This window comes from Sarcophilus harrisii, chromosome 3 (genome assembly GCF_902635505.1).
Source record: "Sarcophilus harrisii chromosome 3, mSarHar1.11, whole genome shotgun sequence".
Classification (NCBI taxonomy): Eukaryota; Metazoa; Chordata; class Mammalia; order Dasyuromorphia; family Dasyuridae; genus Sarcophilus; species Sarcophilus harrisii.
In genome coordinates this window covers 360,385,363-360,405,293 of record NC_045428.1, presented here as the reverse complement: position 1 = coordinate 360,405,293, position 19,931 = coordinate 360,385,363, and the positions used below count along the sequence as shown (strand labels likewise).

General features: G+C 39.1%; 1 long non-coding RNA gene across 2 annotated transcripts in view; it reads left to right on the top strand.

The window, feature by feature from the left end:
* The window catches only part of LOC116422424, a 62,104-nt gene that overhangs the window by 33,124 nt on the left and 9,049 nt on the right, over window positions 1-19,931 (top strand). Inside the window, exon 3 of one of the 2 annotated variants that reach the window (XR_004233051.1) lies at window positions 8,219-8,286. The exons of the other annotated variant lie outside the window; for it this stretch is intronic. This is a non-coding gene — a long non-coding RNA (uncharacterized LOC116422424). Of the gene's footprint in view, window positions 1-8,218; window positions 8,287-19,931 lie in introns of those variants that run through there. 2 annotated transcript variants of the gene reach the window in all.

The following is a 19,931-nucleotide window of genomic DNA, read 5'->3' as shown; positions in this document are numbered from 1 at the left end:
TCCCAAGGTGATAAAATTTAGAGGGTGCTGAAGGCATCTCTCCAGGGCATGTTTCTTTCCACCTGCAACCCAGGTGAGCTGGTTCTCCTCTGGCCACACTCACACTTCTATAGCAGAAGTATAATAATACAGACTATATATAAAGTCAGGTAACTGAACAGTGCACAGTGGCTTCTCCCTGCTCTACACAAATATGATAGTAGCCACAGATTATGCATCAAATGCAGACTCCAGCCTTAAGGCATTTACATTTCAGCTAAGAGATGGGCTAAGAGACCATAAGGTTAAAAACAAAACAAAAATGAAATGAACATGGCAGAGCTGGCCAAGGAGACATCATCAGGCTTTGTTAAAGTACAACCACCTAACAACCAGTTGAATGTTTTCCCACAAGCTGGGAAACTTAGTTCCACCCAGTGAAGTCAGTCCTGCTTTAGAAACGGTGCCTGAGTCAGGGAATTAGGAAGAACTCTAAAGAAGCCACCTGATGGTTCACAACTGGGTCAGTCTGGCTTCTAAGCCCCCTCTTATTTGTACCACTGCTCAGGTTTTTGAGGTATTTGAATGCCTATCCCAGAATAATAGTCTCTACAAGATTAATGCCTTGTACCTTCTGCCAATTACTTCTTTGGCTCTTTCTTCCTGCCTCCTCACCTAGTAGACAGAGGGATGAACTTGGTTTTATTCCTGCTTGTCTTAATTAATAGCGTGGTGACATTGGAAAAGTCATTAAACCTTTTGAACTTCAGTTGATCTGAAGGGGCTTGAACTAGATGGCCTCTAAGATCTCTCTCAGCTCTAAAATTATGATTTATTTCTCTTGCCTTCTCTTATCCACTAAGTCAAACCTCTCTGCTTCTTGTGAATAACAAAAACAGTAGAAATAAAACAATGCTCCATCAGTTAAGTTCTTTCAACTAAAGTCAATATTCCAATACAATAATTGTTTCATTATCATTGATATGGACCTTTTCTACAACAGTGCAGCTCTTTCTTTACCCAATCTTTTCTAGCCATCTGGTGTAACATTTATCCTTGTCCTTACTACATTTAACATGGGTGAGGATAGAGACTATCCAACTAATGTACTGGGCACTTTCCTTGTGCTCTCCCAATATGGTGTGAATTCCAATCTATGACTAGGGGTGCCTATCAATTGTCCCTCATTCTTGCTACATTACCAGCCCATCTGTTTTTCCCCTTTTTCTCATAATACATTTTTCTGACCACATTCTTTCCACCACTTCTCCTGTGTAATTCCACATTTGTAATATTTGGCAGCCCATTCACACCCGCTATGAGCTTCTCTATTGCCCTTTGTGTGATCCTTAATTTCAGCTCTTTAGAGACTGTAGTAATCCATGACTCACAGTCATACAATGTTGCTGGAAAAATATTGATGATTAAAAAGATGTTTTGCTTCAGGCTCATTTTCTAGCCCAGCTTCCATTCCTGTTCAATTCTGAGCTCTGTTTACTATCCATTTGTAGTATTTATACTAAATATATGTTATGATGGATGAGCTGCACAGATTGTCCACCCAGTTGCGTATTATACTCAATAAATATTTAATAAGCAGCTTCTATGTGCCACTTATACTCTGCTAAGCACTAGGGAGACAAAGAAGGCAAAAGATGTCCCCAGTCTCAAAAAAAGTTCATAGTATAATGAAGGAGAAAACATGTAAATACCTACATATAAATAAACTATTTTCAAGGCAATTGGGACATGATCAACAAAAAGAAGGTCTTAGGGCAAAGGGGAATGGGGAAAGACTTTCTGTGGAAAGTAGGATTCTTATCTCGGTTATGAAGTAGACCAGGAAAGCCAAAAAACATGGATAAGGATTGAGAATATTTCAGTATTTGAGGCTAGCCAATAAATGTTCAGAGTGCAGAGATGGGATGTCTTATAGGAGGCACAGGAAGGAGATCAGTGTTCTTGTAGAGTATGTAGTAGGAATAAAGTACAAGACAACTAGAAGAGTGGTGAAGGAGGACATGTTATGAAGGGCTTTGAAAACTAAACAGATGATTTTGTAGTTGATTCAGGAGGTGATAGGAATCCACCAAAATTTATTTAATGCATATGGAAGGGTGATATGTGACATGAGGATGACATAGTCAGAATTCCACTTAAATTTTAAACTCAACCTGTCTAAAACAACTCATTATCTAAACTTCCCTATTATTTTCAATTTTCACCATGCTCTCAATCATGCAGACCCCCATCTAGGTGTCATATTCGCCTTCATTCTCTCTCATCCCCATATCCAATCTTTTACCAATGATTATTTATTTTACCCCTATAATATCTCTCACGCATTTCTCTTTCTTCTAACGCAGTCATCTCCTTGGTATGCATCCTTATAACCTGTTACTTGATAATCTAATCCTTAAAACATAATGGCTGTTGTAATAAACTGCTGACAAGTTTCTGTGTGAAGTTTCAAGTCCCTTCCAACTCGTCTGTCTTCCACTCAGCTGTCAAAGTGACTTTAAATCAGACTTGTGTCCATATTACTCCACATCACCCCACTGCTCAAACTCCAGTGTCTCCTTATCACTTCCAGGATCAAATATAAAATCCTCTGATTGGAATTCAAAGCCCTTTATAAGCAGCACTTCCCTTATCCTCAATATTTCCAGTCTTCCTTTACTTATTCCCCACCACCATGTACCCTTAAATTCAGGGTTAGTCCTCCTTGTTGTTCCTACTATGAGACATACCCTCTCCAGATTCTGAGTATTTTTACTAGCTTTCCCCTCACTCTCTCTTTCCCTCTCTTTTTCCCTCCCTTTCCCTTCCCCCTTTTTCTTCCTCTTCTCCTCCTTCTCCCCCTTCCCTCTCCTTCTCTTTTCCCCCTCTCTTTTCTTGTCTCTGTCTTTGTCTCTCTCTGTCTCTTTCTCTCTTTCCTTGTCTGTCTCTGTCTCTGTCTCTGTCTCTGTCTCTCTCTCTCTCCCCAATTGTATTGTAAGCTTCTCAAAGGCAGGGACTGTCTTCCCTTCCTTTGTGTCCCCATTGCTTAGTACAGTGTCTGGCACATATTAAATGACTAATAAATGCTCATTTACTGCTTGGTTATCCAGGATCACAATATGTGTCTATTCTGAACCCAGTTCTTCTAGACCCCAAGTCCAGTGTCCTATTCATTATTTATGTTGCTTTCTTGAAGGAAGAACATTTGTGGAGGTGAGAGGGGGGATAATACTAAACAAATCATATTAGAGCCATAGAAGATCTTCAAAATAATTTCATTTAATTCGCAGCTTTACAGATGAAAAAAGATTGAAGTTAAGTGATGTGCTTGATATCACCCAGGTAGCAATTGGCAGAGCCAACATTCATATAAGGATCCTCTGACTCCATCTCAGGATTCTTTCCATTACATTGACTTTTGTTTTCCACTCAGGGTAGAGACAGGATAGAAGGAAACTTGGTTTTGGAGTCCAGAGAGTCTTTCAGCCTGGGTTTCTTCATTTCTTTAATGAGTAGGACAAGGATATTAATAGGAGATGATATTCAAAGTAGGGAAAACTAAGGATAATATGGAAGTTGAGGCAAGACTGGGAGTTACAGGTAAAGGTCCTGCTGGCTCATCTTTCACCTTCTTCCTCTTCTCTGCTATGCCATCCACTGAAGGTAATCAATTACTTCTCTCATATATATGTGGAAGAGATGGCATATATGTTCAGGCTTTATGACCACTGATCACCAGGGACTCAACACACACACACACATTGGGGAAAACAGGGAAGTCTCAGAAGATAACATAGGGCACTTAATTTTCACAAACCCTGTGACACAAAGTCATCACTATTCACATGTTTACAATCATTTATGCCTAGAATTTCAAATAATTTATTGCTTAGAGCAACAGCCAAGACCTTTGTGTGCTATCTGGGTGACATATAACATGAGCACATGAATGCCGATAGGCAGGCAAACCAATTCCTCTGAGGCATAATGGTCTTCTCTGGATCATTTTTTTTCTCTTTCCAAACCATAGTTCTACTTACTACCAGGAATCAATAGGCCAGTCTCCAAGCTCACAGAGGTGAAGGTCCTCCTTGCTCTGTAGAACCTAGGATTGCATCAGAGTTTGGGGGCTGCCCTATTACATTGTTGACATATTGAGCTAATATTCCACTAGACTCTCCAAATTTTTAAATAGCAATTATTGCCTAGTTAGTCAACAATTCTAGCTCTGTCACTACCTACATGAGTTTCCTTGGACAAACTACTTAACTTTTTGGGGCTTCAGTTTCCCTTATTTGTAAGTGTGTGTGTGTGTGTGTGTGTGTGTGTGTGTGTGTGTATGAATTGAGGAAAACAGGGCAGTAATAATCTGGTTTAGGTTGCTCGTGAGAGAGGAGCCTAAGGAAAGGTAAGAAATATGAAGAAATAGTCCTAAGCAGAAGAGAGACACTAGCTTTCCTAGGTTCTAGAGATGTCAAAAGCAAACATTACCCACAACTATGGACATGTTGGAGAAGTGGGATGCAGTTAGTGCAGAAGAGTGGCCTTTGACCTGGATAGCATTTCTATTTGGCAATGAATGAAAAAAGAAAGGGATTTTTTTTTTTTTTACTTTTGGCTGATGGGGGAGGGGACTGTTAAAATGTACTAATAGCTCTTCCTAGCAACCATTCAGCTTCTAGATCAGGCTAATAGTGGGGTGAAATACTGCTAGAATTGAACTTGAAGGTCATATAAAGAAGAGTTATGACCAGCTCCTTTGCTAAAGACCAAGGTTCTTTCCCACCTGACTTGATGCCAAAACTTTCTGTCTATGCTGTTATCCCCATTAGAATGTGAGCTTCTTGAAAATGTGACTAACTTTTCTGTTTCTATAATCAGCATTTAGCAAAGTGCTTTGCCCATAGTAAGTACTTAACAAATGCTTCATTCATTCCTTCATTCATTTACTTTTTATTTTAGTCAATCAGAGTTAAATGACTTGCCCAGAATCACATAGCTATTAAGTGTCTGAAGTCAAATCTGAAGTCAGGTCCTGCTGATCCAGGAACAGTGCTCTATCCATGGTACCACCTATTTAATCCCATTCATTCACTCCTATCTATATCTACACACACACACACACACACACACACACACACACACACATACATATGGAAAATTAAATAAATTTGAAGGTCTATAAGAGGATTTGAAGCAGGTGTGGAAACCAAAACATATATGAATAAAGCCAAGTATCTCTTTGGATCCTGAATCCAAATTTGGAAGAATCCAGTTGTTAGTTGAAAATCTTTTTTAAAAAAATTAAATTTTATTTTATTTCTAGTTCTTTATTCCCCACTTTCTCTTTATCTGCTTTCTGAAAAGGTAAGAAAAGCAGAATTCATTACAACTATGTATAGTCATACAAAACAAATTCTAGTGTAAGCCATGTGCTTTAAAAAATAAAGAAAAGAATACATGTTACAATTTGTATTCTAAATTTATCTATTCTATCTGGAAGTGGATAGCATGTTTCATTATTAGTCCTTTGTAACTGTGGTTGGTCATTGCTTTGATAAGAGTCCTTACGTCTTTTATAGTTACTTATGTTTATAATATTGTTATTATATAAACTGTTCTCTTAGAGGAGGGAAAGGGACCATGTGTGCACAAATGTTTGTGGCAGCCCTTTTTGTAACGGCAAGAAACTGGAAACTGACTGGATGCCCATCCAGCTGGAGAATGGCTGAATGAGTTACGGTAAATGAATGTTATGGAATATTATTGTTCTGTAAGAAACGATCAGGAGGATGATATCAGAGAGGCTTGGAGAGACTTATATGAACTGATGCTAAATGAAATGAGCAGAACATTGTACACAGCAAGAACAAGATTATATGATGATCAATTCTGATGGACATGGCTCTCATCAACAATGAGATGATTCAGGTCAGTTTCAATGATCTTGTGATTCTGAGAGCCATCTAACCCAGAGAGAGAACTGTGGGAACTGAGTATGGATCACAACATAGCATTTTCACTTTTTTGTTGTGGCTTGCTTGAATTTTATTCTCTCTCTCTCTCTCTCTCTCTCTCTCTCTCTCTCTGTGCTCTCTCGCTCTCTCACTCTTTCTCTTTTACTTTTTGAACTTATTTTTCTTGTGCAGCAAGATAACTGTATAAATATGTATGCCTATATTGGATTTAACATATTTTATCATGTTTAATATATATTGGATTACATGTCATACAGGGGAAAGGATGGAGGGATAGGAGGAAGGGGAAGAAAATTGGAACACAAGATTTCTCAATGGTCAGTGTTGAAAAATTATCCTTGCATATCTTTTGAAAATTAAAAAAACTTTAATAAAAAATTTAAATTGTTCTTCTATTTCTTCTCACTTCATTTTGCATCAGGGCATATGGATTCCCATATTTTTCTGAAACCATCCCCTTCATCATTTCTTATAGCCCAATGGATATTGTTTGTCCTTCATTTTCTAAGGCTACCCATGAGATCAGGGATGATGACTTGCTCATGAATTGAAATCAAGTGAGAGAGAGTTGCACAAAGTTGTTAGGCTCACTCTCTTTTCTAGAGCATCAAAACCCATTGGCAAGATATATCAGGACGAGTGATGAGGGTCCAGGATGCAGGAGATGACTCTGGCTCTTCCATGCCTGACCAAGCATCTGTTTCTGCTGCCTTTATGGTTATTGGAACAAATTGTTCTCCTTCACCTATTCTTCCAAAGGAAGTTTTCACATTCTTGGGGTGGAAATCCCCCTAACTCTCTGGATGGGTTTCAGGCCTATCAGTTACTCTTAACTTAATTTAGCCTATCTGGTGTGGCTTGCTACAGCTTTCTTGAAACCACAGGTAAGAGTAGGGTGAAGGTGGCCACTAAAAATAGATGAGCAGCCTTTGCTTACACCAGAGGTGCTAGTCCTCCCTGTGCACCTCATCTGAGCACTGTAATATGTTTAGCCATTTGTCAATTGATGGGCATCCTCAGTTCTTTGTCACCACAAAAAGAACTTCTATAAGTATTTTTGCATATGAGTCTTTACCCTCCTTTTTTGATTTTTTTGACTAGTGACAATATTATTGGGTCAAAGGGTATGCACAATTTAATAGTTTTTTGGACATGGTGTCAAATTGCTTTCCAGAATGGTCAGACAGTTCACAGTGAACATCTTAGAAACCTGGGGGTTTGCCATCTTCTGACATCCATATAGAAGGTGATTGAGATTTTTATCTGAACAGCAGATTCTATGATAGACTTGTTAGCCAGGGACATTTGACAACAGATTAGTCTAAGCTATAAAAATAAAGTGTAATGAGCCTTTCTCTCATATTTGTCTGCTCTTGGCCCACTAAAACAACATAGGAATTTGGCTTGTACAATAAAGTCTTTCATTGTGGAGATAGAAATCTCCTGGAATAGGTCAGGTTTTCAGAAGCCTCAGCCTCAGAATTCACATTAGTTTATCAGGTCTCCTTAGCTTCTATTTAATTATTGTTTACCTAAACCCTCATTAGCAGGTACTGAGATAACTAATTACCTTTAAAGTGGTGTCCAGAAGACAAGAATCTCTTAAAGGACCAGTAAAGTGCTACTGCTGAGAGGGGAAGGATGTGTATATGGCTGGTGCGTTATTTTATTTTCACAAACAAAATCCTGTGATTAAATTTGTTTTCTCTAAGCTATTTTGTTAGCTGAGGTGTTTGCATGTTCAGTACCACACAGTAATATTTTCTTCTTTAGCAAAACATTAATTATCTCACCCAGCTCCCTTTCCCCTGGCTTTTGTCTGGCTCCACTATCACCAGCTGTTTGGCATAAAGTAATTTCTGTGTTTTTCCATCATTTCCCTGGGTTATTGTAATGGAGAGAAGGCCTATTTGACATCTGACTTCATGGGTGAGCCTAGCTCCTGTTCACAAAGAGTTCATTAATTTTTAGGGGAAGAAGGAGAGAGGTGATGGTGTTAGATTGGGTCTTAAGAAGGTAGGCAAAATAGAAACCTGAAGGAAAGAATAGGAATATTGATCTGTCAACCGTTCCTTTCTCTCCTAGATTTGAATCAGTCCACATTGGGAGCAGCTGGGGAGATCACCCAGAGTTTCTTCCAAATTTGATATTTCCATCTGTTCTTTCACTATCATTGTTCACATATGCTGGACTAACTAGGTCTTAGACATCTGAATGCTCTAGCTTATTCTCTCTCTGATGGAGAATTCTCCATCTTACAGTTGAGGAAATTGAGACAGAGTAAGTTTAAGAGACAGAGAAGTGTCCAGAGTTACACAACTAATAAGTATCTGACACAACTAATAATAAGTATCTGAAGTTGTATTTGAACTAGTCTTCCTGACTTAAGAGCCATTGTTTTATCTACTATGTCACTTAGCTGCCTAGTACCTAGTGGCTTGGTTATTACTTCCTTGCTCTCCTATCTTCAAGAAGGGCATTGAGCTGGAATTATATCTATTACATATCACATATATATCAGATATTTTGACAGATATTTTGTGTTTCCAGATGAAAGCTAATTTTTATGGTTGCTCTAGAATTACTTTTTATCATGTCTGTTTTTTCTAGTTAGTGTATGAGTTGAAAGTGAAATGAAGAAGAAAAGTAATTCTGTCCCGAATTTGGAGGGAAACTATTGGTTTAACCTTGGCTGACTTAACTTCCCCTCTCACTTTATGTTCATTACACAAAAGACAATCATGGATAGTGATCAACATATTTATCAAAACAAGCAACAAAAATAGTAAATCAGGAAACTTACACAGATTAATTAGGCAACAGAACATAGAAGAATTAGTGAGCCCACACCCTAGATGGGAAATGAAATCTTAGTTTGACGGGAGAAATCTGTTTGACTCATAAGTCTTCTCTTAGCAATCTTAGAATCCAAGGATATGTTGAGATGTCAGCTATTCTCCATGTGTCTTCTGCTTGCAGAGGGTGGGGGAGAGGGCTGCCTCTCATTTATTATTCAAATTCCACATCTTGTCTCTTGCTCTGTTTGCTCTCCTTTCTCCTGTGATTCTCTCTCCCAGATGTCTCTCAGCCAATCAGGAGTAATGTCTCCCTACTAGTAGGTGATCTACTTTGCTGATTCTTCAGGGGACCTTGAAATCTGTAATGGAGGGATCCATACAGAAGTACCTATTATATCAGAAAGCTTGGTATGTCAGGTGATCAGGAGCCCACCTTTAGAATAGCCAGTGCAGTTCTAGAATTTTCCTAGTCTTCACATCTTTTGTCTAAAGTGTCCAGTCCAACCATGAGAGAAAGTTTGAGGAGACACTTGAAAACCAAATGAATTCTAGGGCAGTCTTGGGAAAAGTCTGGAGATCAGAGCTGATCAAATTTAGGGTAGAAAAAGAGCATGAACAATTATATAGAAGTAAAAGCATTACTCTCTAGGAAAATTCACCCATTATATGTACCAATTCACCCATTTTTCACCCAAAAACATATTCCCTGGGCAGGGAAAGATGGCTGCAATATTCAGAACCCAAGAGAGAATTTTTCTTGTGGTTTGATATTTTCCTTCAGACATTCTTGACCTCATTCAGGAAGGAGGCCATCCAGTTCTAATCTTACTTCTTCCATCTAAACCTTAGATTTAATTCTGTTTGCTAGGTAGATTGTTTAAAAGTCAGACTCCTCCCTTCTCCTGTAGGTTTTTCCGCTGCTCCATGAGCTATAAAACCTGCTCCTATTGCTCTGTCCTGCAGCCCAGAGCAGATACCAAAATATTTCTGTTTCCTTTGGAAAAATTCTGGGAGGTCTGTTTATGTCTACATTGGAGGCAGCACATGTCTGTCTAAGGACTTGGACTGCTGCAGTTCCAAATACAGGAAGTGGAATTTGCAAGAACCTGGAATAGGTTGTGTAGTTGTATACACATATACACATACACACACACACTGTTGGAGAAGTACATTTTATGATTTGATTGTTTAGATTCACAAACTAAGTTAAAAATGAAGCTCACTGATAACAATTAAAACAAATTCTACTTTTTTTTTTTTAATCAATTCAGGAACTCCTCTAGTTCTTCATTTGTTCACTGGGTTTCATTCCAACTTTCTCTACACAGGGCCTAGCCTTGGGGCAGCCAGATGGTATAGTGGAAGAGTGTTATATATGAAATTTGGCAGACCTTTGTTTAAATCTTCCCTCAGGTATTGTGGGATCTTAGGTAAGTCTCAGCCTCAGTTTCCTCATCTATAAAATGCAAATAATAAAAGCATATAAAAATCCTCTCAAGATTGTTGTGAATAATATAAAAAGCCCTAGAAAAGTGTTAATTATAAGTATTTGTTATTATTGAGAGTTAGGGTAACAAAATTTTCCTGATGACTGCCATGATTCGTATACACACACACACACACACACACACACACGTTTTGTTTTAATTTGTTTTTCTGGGTTTTTTTGGAAGCCAACTAGTCCCTGTTTCTCCTTACTACCAAACAGTCCAGCATTCCCTTTTTTATCTCTTTGTGTTAGCCTTGGCAATTTGAGTTTGGATTCTCTCCCTCAAAGCCTTAAAAGATCTGGGTACAGGGGGCAAAGAGGCTGGGGAACATCCCACTCTTGGCATCTGGAGAGCTCCAACAGGCTTTCATTCTGGTCAGTTGGATGAGACTTGAATGGGTGTTTCAAGGCACACTTGCTGGTGATGTGGCAGTCCCTGGCAGGGAACAGACAAGAACAGGGCATGAAGACTAAGACTCAGAGTACTCAGGATCCCTTAGGGAAAGGCAGGTCTCCTCTGGAAGGGGAAGGGTGACAGAAGTTAGGATGAAGGAATCATGACTGATTGTGGCTGAATTTCTGCTTAGAATTGTATAATGGATCATGTGTTTTGTGTGGGTATCTAGGTTGGGGGTGGGGGAGAAGATGCGAAACTGGGGTTACTTGCTATATATCTGTGCATGAGTGTTCTGTGAGTTGATATATGTTCTGGGTGGCAGATGGATGTGGAGCCTTCATCTGTCTGTTGAGGATGTGTTAAGGAGGAAGTAGTGGAAACATGTGAGGGAGTTTTGTCACTTAACCCCAATTACCTCAGGGGAAAAAGATCTTTAGCCTAGAGAAGAGGAGACGGGGAAAATATAAAATTTTTTTCAAGTCCTTGAAGTGCTCTGATGTGGAGAAAGGATGGGATTTGACTTACTTGACCCCAGAGGACAGACCCGGGAGCAAGGGATGGAAGTTGAGGGAGGCATAAGAAAAAGCTTCCTAACAATGACAGCTGTCCCAGAGTACATGAGCTTCTTAGGAGGTGAACAGGGCTTCTCTTTTCTGGAGGTTTCAAGTGGAAGCTGAGAGATTATTTGCTGAGGAGTTATAGAGGGAATTCCTTCTCACGGTCTGGTTAGATGAAATAACTTCCAGGATCCTTTCTTATGTTGAGACCGTAGAATTTTATGGTTCTATGATTCCTAGGAAATCAGAATAGGCTTTGGCCCAGCTGTGCGAGGGTTAACTCCAGCAAGAGGAATGCAGCCAGTGGGGTCCACGCCAGGCCTGCAGATTGTTCCCAGATGCAGATCCTGGCAAGGGGGCCTCTTGCCCTGAGACAGGGACAGGCCTCCATTCCCCAGTAATCAAAGTGAGTCATGAGGAAGTCTGCAACTGTTTTCACCAGTTGGATTTATCCTCATTCCAGTCTCTGCCTCTGTACTTGGGTCAGATGCTCTCCCATTCTTTCTCTTTTCTTAAATTCCCTAACACAGACTAAGCCCCTGTATCTGGCTGGATCAGTAGAGAACCAATGGGGATCATTCCTGTTAGCTGGAGGCAGACTGGAAACATTCTCTTGGTGAACATTTTTGCACCAATCCTCCAGAACAACCAAGTTGGGTTCAAGCAATAGATCTAAGGCTTCCACTCTGTCCATCTTCTTCCTTTTGTCCACTGAAGGGCAACAGATCAATTGAGGTAGAGAACTGTGTTGTGTGTTCAAGGACTTTTTCCTTTTGCCAGATCCCTTTCTCCCTTACCAACTAGGACATCCTTTTGATTGATTCAGCTTCTATTTCTCATTCTTTTTTCTGCTCTCCCCTCCCCCAATTCTTTTTTTCTTCACTCAGTTCTTCCTTCTTGGTTCTACCTCACTCATTCCTAATTCCTGATCTTTGGGTTCTCTGAGATTCCAGCAAGCCATCTGGAGTGGATAAGAATGTTCTCCCAGAATAGTTGGTGAAGGGAAAGAAGGAGGTGGGTAGTAAGTGACAGGATAGTGGGGAACAGCTCGGACAAGATAAGATGAGATAGAGCATGGGATGGGAGGAGAAGCTAAAGTAAGGGGAAAATAGGTCATCTCCAGTCAACCTAGTCCATCCTCCCCTCAACTGTCAAATTGGTCTTCCTAAAGTAAATGTCGGTGGTTCCCTATTACCTTCAGAATAAAATGTAAAATAATCTGTTTTTTTTCTCTATTTCTTTTCTTTTCTGTTTTGTCTGTATTCTTACACCTTATTTCTTTCCAGGTATTCTGCAGTGCAGTAATACTGGTTCCCTTTTTCTTCATACATAATCCTTCATCTTACAAGTCTTGGCTTTTTATTTTCTCTGGCTGTCCCCTATGCTTGAAGCCTTCTTTCTCCTCACCTCTGCTGCCCAGCTTCTCTGGCTACTTTCAAATCTCAGTTAAAGCATATATTCTGCAAGAAGTCTTATCCTAGTCCTCTGTAATCTTAGCTCTTCTCTTAAATTATTTCTAATTTTGGAGACTGAATGTAAATCAACACATGCTATGTTCACTTTTTTTCTTTTCCTTCTGTTTTTTTTTTCCTCTCATGATTTTTCCCTTTTATTCTGATTTTTCTCCCCCAACAGGATTTATAAAGAAACATGTATTTAAAAAAATTAACATACATGTATAACCAGAAAAAAAGAAAACAATAAAAGAGGGGAAAAATTTTTAAATTATCTCCAATTTATATATGTGTGTGTGTGTATATCTTCCTATACATATATATACATAAACAAGATATATTTATATATATATATATGTACACAGAGGTACATAGATCTATGCATAATTTATGCATAGTTGTTTGCATATTTTCTCTTCCATTATACAGGGACTAGGCTTTTTTTTTGGGGGGGGGTGTTTCTTATGCTCCTAGACCTTAGTAGGTGCTTAATAAATATCTGTTGACTTGAAGTAATGGAATGAACATTAAGTTTTGAGTTGGAGTACTAATGCCAACTCCATGAACAAACCATTTTACTATTTTGTCTCTCAGTTTCTCCACATGGAAAATGAGGGGGCTAGATTAGATTAGATGAGTGATTCTTAACTTGTTTGAGTATGAAGATCCCTTAACGTTTATATATATATATATGTGTGTGTGTGTGTGTGTGTGTGTGTGTGTGTGTTATAGAACATCTTACTATAGCTATTTTAATTTTAGTATTTCTTAATAGAGAAAACAATGACAAAGAGCATAAATTCTGGACTTCATTACTTAGAAGGACTTGTAATATCATTAAGGGTGCAGTTAAGAATTTATTCACGCTTTTTCATCTTGAATTATCTTTGTCTTTGTCTTCCCATGGATCTTTCACATTGCTCTGTCAGATGGAAAAACCTAAGATTGAGCTGATAAATGTTTTAACAACTAGCTTGCCAGGGAAAAAATGTGTGCACAACACACTTTTAAGTTTAATATACATTATTATCATTTTTCCATCATTTTCTTATGTCTAGCCAACAAACAAAACAATAAATCAAGCCCTGATTTGTACCATTTGCGGATTTCCTAAGTATAAATGCTCATGCTGAATGCTTAATAATTAGTTCTTGATAGCTATATGAGCTGGCTCTGGCACGTTCCTGGAAAAGTCCCATGATTCTTAAGAAGCAATGGCCAAGCAGATGGTAATGTGTCTTCTCTAATGCTTCTTTAATAATAATACATCTTTTAAAATTTCCACTGAAAAAATTAATATGTTTATAGTGTTGAACCATTTCACAGTTGCAAGGTGGCAAGAGACTTCTTCTCTGGGTCTTCTGGAGCTGTGCTTGCTGGGAAGTTGCTGGGCTATGTGGGCTATCCACTGGTCATCCTTTTGCTACCCTACTAGAGTACCTCTTTTTCTTTAGCAATCTCTTTTATGTCTCTTCTATGCAAATTGACACTGTAATATGCTGTAGCCTTCTCATGTCCACCTCCTCTTTCATGGTGAGACCCATTAATTCAGTGACACTTTTAAATGAATTTATATTTTATTCATCACGACAGCTTCTATATGCATTTGAAAACAGTGATGCATACATGTGTGAGTCATATTCCCTCTACAAAAAAGTATATTTAATTTTTATTATACTAAGTCATTTCAGGAGAGGAACCCCTTATAATAACAGAGTCCTAGAGCCTCTGGGGCCCCTGGTTTAGGAGTTAAGTACTGGCATTTTCCCCATTCCAATCCTGCAATTTAGCTACCCAATTTCCCTAGGTATCCTTCTGAAGAGATAGGTTATGAATTTTAGGGGTGACCTGTGTGTTGATGTTAATTTTTTCTGATATCTCAAGTGATTTGACAGAGCGGAAAGTTAAGTTACCTCAGTGATTAGAGAGAAATTGGAACAACCAAAAAGCCCACTAGACCAGTAGGACACCTTGATGGTGTGAAAATCAAACATGGATTGTGGATTAGTCCCTTGAGTTCATTCCAGTGAGTGAAAACTAGTGGGTAAATGTCAACCTTTGAGGTACCTATATTTCAGAAATATTGCAGGTTCAGTTAAACCATCATAATAAAGCAAATGTCACAATAAAGCAAGTCACATGAATTTTTGCTTATTAGTGCTTATAAGTTATGTTTATATTATACTGGAACCTATTAAGTATGCAATAATATTATCTAAAAAAGATGTTTTAATAAAAAAAATTCTTTATGGCTAAAAAATACTAACTATCATTTGAGCATCCAACAAGTTATAATCTTTTTGCTGGCGAGGGATCTTGCTTCTAACTACTGATTGGATGGCATAATGGATAGAGTTTAGACTCATCTTTCTGGACTGAGATACTAGCTATGTAATCCCGGGGAAATTATTTAACTCTGTTTGCCTCAGTTTCCTCATCTAAAAAATGAGTTGGATAAAGTACTGGCAAACCACTCCAGTTTCTTTGCCAGGAGAACTCCAAATGGGATCATGAAGAGTTGGACATGACTGAAAAATGTCTGACTAATAACAAAGAGATCAGGATAGGGTACTAGTTGCTAAAGGCGAGGATGACTATGGCAATTTTTTAAAGTAAGACAACAATGAAATTTGCTACATTGAAAGACTCTTCATTTCACTTAAACACCTAGAGACCATTAAAGTGTTATTAATTGGCTTAATTTCAATATTGTTGCTCACAAGGGAATAGGGGAAACTGGAGGAAAGGAAGAAAGGCAGGGGAAGTACAGATTGGTGGAGCAGTCAGAACATTCACAGTATTTATTAATTAAAGCAGTGACAATAGTAACATCAAAAATCACTGATTATAAATCACCCTAACAGCTATAATAATTATGAAAAAATTTAAAATATTGTAAGAATTAACAAAACATGACCCAGACAATATGAGAATATGGCATCAGAAAAATGGTTCCCATAGATTTACTTTATACAAAGTTGCTACTAATCTTTAGTTTGTAAAAAAAGAAAAAAACAAAACAATCCCTCCCCCATAATAAAGAAAAGCTCAATAAAAGGAGGTATGTCTGTACTTTGGAAAGGAAAAGACCTGAGGGGCATAGTATATAGACTGTTGATTTAGAGTTGGGAAGACTTGGGTATCAATCCTTCCTCAGGTACTTACTAATTATTGGACTTGGAAATCATTTAACTTCTCTGAATTTCAGTTTCCTGATTTGTCAAATAAGGAGAATAACATCTATTTCATCAGGTTACTGTCAGGATCCAGTGAGATATTATGTGTACAATGCTTCTCAAACTTTAAAGGGCTACATAGATTTTAGCTATTAAGAGCTGTTGGGGTCCCTTAGAGAAGTTGGTGCTAGAGCAAATATGGATGGGACAAGCTTAGTTTTCATGGAACTACAGCTAATTAGAACAGCTTAGGAAGTTTTTGGTGATTCAGTTGTTTTTCAGCTATGTCTGTCTGACACCCCTTTTGGGGTTTTCTTGGCAGAGATGCTGGAGTGGTTTGCCATTTCCTTCTTTGACTCATTTATACAGATGAGGAAATTGTGGCAAACAGAGTTAAGTGACTTGCCCAGGGTTACACAGCTAAGTATTGGAGGCTGGTTTTGACTTTAGGATTTCCTGACTCCAGGGCCAGCACTCTACCCACTGAGCCACCTAGCTGCTTTAAGGAAATTTGAGGGTCATTTAATCTGAAATTTAGGTAGGTCTCTTTTCTTTGCACCATCATTTATTCTATCCTGATATGTCTGAGTTTCTGAGTTTGTATATTCTCTTTTGCTTTATAAATAAATCCTTAAAAATCAGTGTTGTGGAGAATGTGTGGAGATGGGGTAGAGGAGAAATGGTGTCTAGAATTGAGTACTCAGGAATGGTAGAATGTAAACTTCTTGAGGACAGATATTTATTTTCATTTTACTACCTGCATTGCTTAGCATAGTGCCTGGCACATAGGTTTTTTGTTAAATGCTTGCTTGATTTGATTGGCAGTAAAATAAAAAGATGTGTGTGTGTGTGTGTGTGTGTGTGTGTGTGTGTTGTGAGAGTAGATAATTAGGGTTTTACTTAACATTTCTCTTACTCCAAGGAACCAAACAAGGTTAGGAGGCTGGAAATCTTGGGTGGGAGAGGTGGAGAGGGGTTAGGAAGCCATGAAAATTTAGCCAGCAATGAAAGGGGAAAGTCTTGTAAGCTTTGGAAGGAAAAGTTACCTGGATTTGCCCCTGGAAACTGAATGAACCCTGAAGGACTGGATCATTCATATCTTTCTCACTTCTCCAGTGAAAGGAGAATAATGACTTCTTCCACTGCCTAGTCTTCCATTAATTCTGTCTCTGTCTCTGTTTCTATCTCTGTCTCTGCCTCAGATTTCCTTGTCTCCATCTCCCCTCCCTGTCTTCACCTTTGCATACTAATGGAGGCTTGTTCCCATAACAGCTTCTGCCTTCTAAGAGCTGAAACTTTAGGGGTTCCTCAGAGCAGTAGAGAGTAAGGAGTTGGGTAGTAGTTGGTCAGTCTGTCACTGGGATACCCTAGGGCAGGACTGCCCTCCACAGGCTGGATGAAACCTTGCTTCAGACTGGGTTACAGACTGGTCTGTATGATTCATTGGCAATATCCAGTCTTTCATTTCAGCAAGAGACTTCATTGACTTCCTCTTTGTAGCACACTGATGCTTTCCCCCAGTTGTGGGGACGGATTTGCATTGAGCCATCCTCACTCTCTAAGTCAATTTTCCTTGTATCTACAGACCTAAGTAACCATTTGCAAAACTGCTGGTCAAGTTCAGAGGGAAACTTATGAAGCTAAAGGCTCCATTTTAGCCACTGTAGGTATGAACCCTACTAGTAATGTGTTGAACCAATGAAATCCAGTCACCTGGGCTTGGGCTGCTTGGAACTGAAGTCTCAGTTTCCTGGGTTACATTTTGGACAAAGAGACCATAAAGTCATAGATTTGGAAGTTCTGTAGAGGACATCCAGTTCAGTCCTCTCATCTGCCAGATATAGAAAAGGCATCAGAAATTAAGTGACCAAGGTCATACAGGTCCTAAGTGATGGATGGAGTCAGATTTATAATCCAATTCTTTTGACTTTACATTGCTGGCTGCCCTACCATCAGATCTCTTTGCAACAATTTCCTATTCTCTATAGTGTTCATAGATTTTTTTAACTGATATAAAGAAAATATTTATTACCATCTTTCCTTTTCCAACTAAAAATCATCTTAGATCCATTCAGCTTTCTCCTATATCCCATTTCCAAACTCACTCTTTATCCATGGGCTTCTGACTTCAGTGTGGTCATTGTGACTGTGATTCTTATATTCCTTTTGTGAACATATTGTCCTTAGTCTAGAATGGGAACACAAATGGCAATCTTGCCAACCCCACTCCCTTCATGTGATTTTGTCTCTAAAACTAATGACTAAAGAATCTTCCTTGATTCTGCTCCCATTTGGTAAAATCAGAAATGAGCTAGGCCTGGTAGGGATAGGGGAAGAGATGACTACCATTCAAGAGACAAAGTGCAGTAGTTTTTCATTTTTCATTAACTCAAAAAGCTTACAACTTCCAGCATCCCAGTTGCTGTACTTGGGAGACTGGGTGAGGGAAGAAAGGATAGGAAGAAGTAAAAGCCAAAAAACTGGGGAAATGTAAATTCTGCCTGGGAGGTATCCTTCCTCATCCCCTTCTTCACCCAAAGGCAATTTTTCCACTGCTCCAGTCTGCAAAAATCTCCTGCAGGCTGCTTCCTCCCAGCCCTTCCCCAGGCTGTTAGCAACAAAAACCAAGCTGTATTTGCTGGAACTGACTAGGCAGGCTGAATTGAGTAGGTTAAAGCCTTGAATTAGTCCCCTTTAGTCTTTCTCCACCCCCAGCCTACGTCAAACATTTTCTCTTTTGGACTCTGAGCAAGGTCAACCGCAGAGAAATAGCTCAGGGACAGCTTGTGCATCATGTAGCTTAATGCCCCAGAAGACACGAAACAGTAGACTTAGGCTGAACTGGGCAGAGTAAGAGGAAAAAAGATGGACTAATATGTTTCCTAAGGAATTCTGAAATCCCAATAAGCTTATTATCTAAAAGACACTCATCATGGATCACTGCATCTTACCCCTTGACTCCTTTCTGAATGTAAGAGGGAATGGCTATTTGAGTACTAAGGATCCCCTCAGAAGGGGACTCCTTAGCTCTTCCAAGCAATATGTTCTACCTTTATGGTTAGAAAGACCTTCCAAATTTTTTAACCTAAATCCCCCCATTGTAATTTTAGGCCATCTTGATCGAATTGGCCATGCATAAAGATATTGACTAGTGAGAGGAGAGCTTGTTTCTCCCCTTTAATGTTGAGATTCTAAATACCTACCTGTTTTCTCCCTGAGCTCCCTCTCCCCACAGCCAACTCTAACCTCCACCCTCCAAGCACCTCTCCTTTCCCAGCCACATGGGAAAAGTCATCATTAGTGCTCCCAGTCATGCAAAGAGGCTAGGGACAAAGGCAGAGAGCAAGGGAGGAGGAGATCATGGGTGGGCCAGAAAGAACCAGTCCTTTGTGCTGAACTTCGATCCTTGGGGGATGAGTGTGTTTTTGGCATATTTAGAAAGATTTCATTTTATAAAGGGCAACAGAAGAGGAAAGAGAAGGGAGGGGAAGAGAGGGCAAGACTAAGGGGAATGGATGAGGCTTGGGAAAAGAGATGGGGGGCGGGAGTGGAAAGAGTCAGGGGGCATGGTTTTATGAGACCTTGTGAAACAGCATTGTAGCAAGAGATTAGAAATAAGGGAAAGTAGGAAACCGAGGAGAGGACTGAAAAAGTTGAGGGGTGTGGTGGGGGACAGGGACTGATCCTAACAGAATTGTGATCCTATTTCAATTTAGGTATATTAAGCAAATATATATGTACCACTTGTAAGTGCCATTTGTAGGTGAGTCCCTCATACTCAGGGTACCCCAGATGCAAGATATATTGTGTATCTATTCAAACCTTAGGTTTCAAACTCCCATCATTGTGCTTGCTTTCATTTGACAGCCAGAAGACACAATTTTTTTTTCAATTCAAAGACATTTAATGCAATTGTAATGACAAGTTGCAAAAGAACTTGATGCATACTAACTCAACAAATGCATATACCATCAGGGAGAAGAGTAGAAATACTCAGGGAGCCAGGGTAAAGGCTGTGGAAGAATCCAAGTACAGAAAATATGTGTGGTCAGGGTATACATGGACGTACACATATGTGGAGAACATAGGTGGCTAGGATTTCT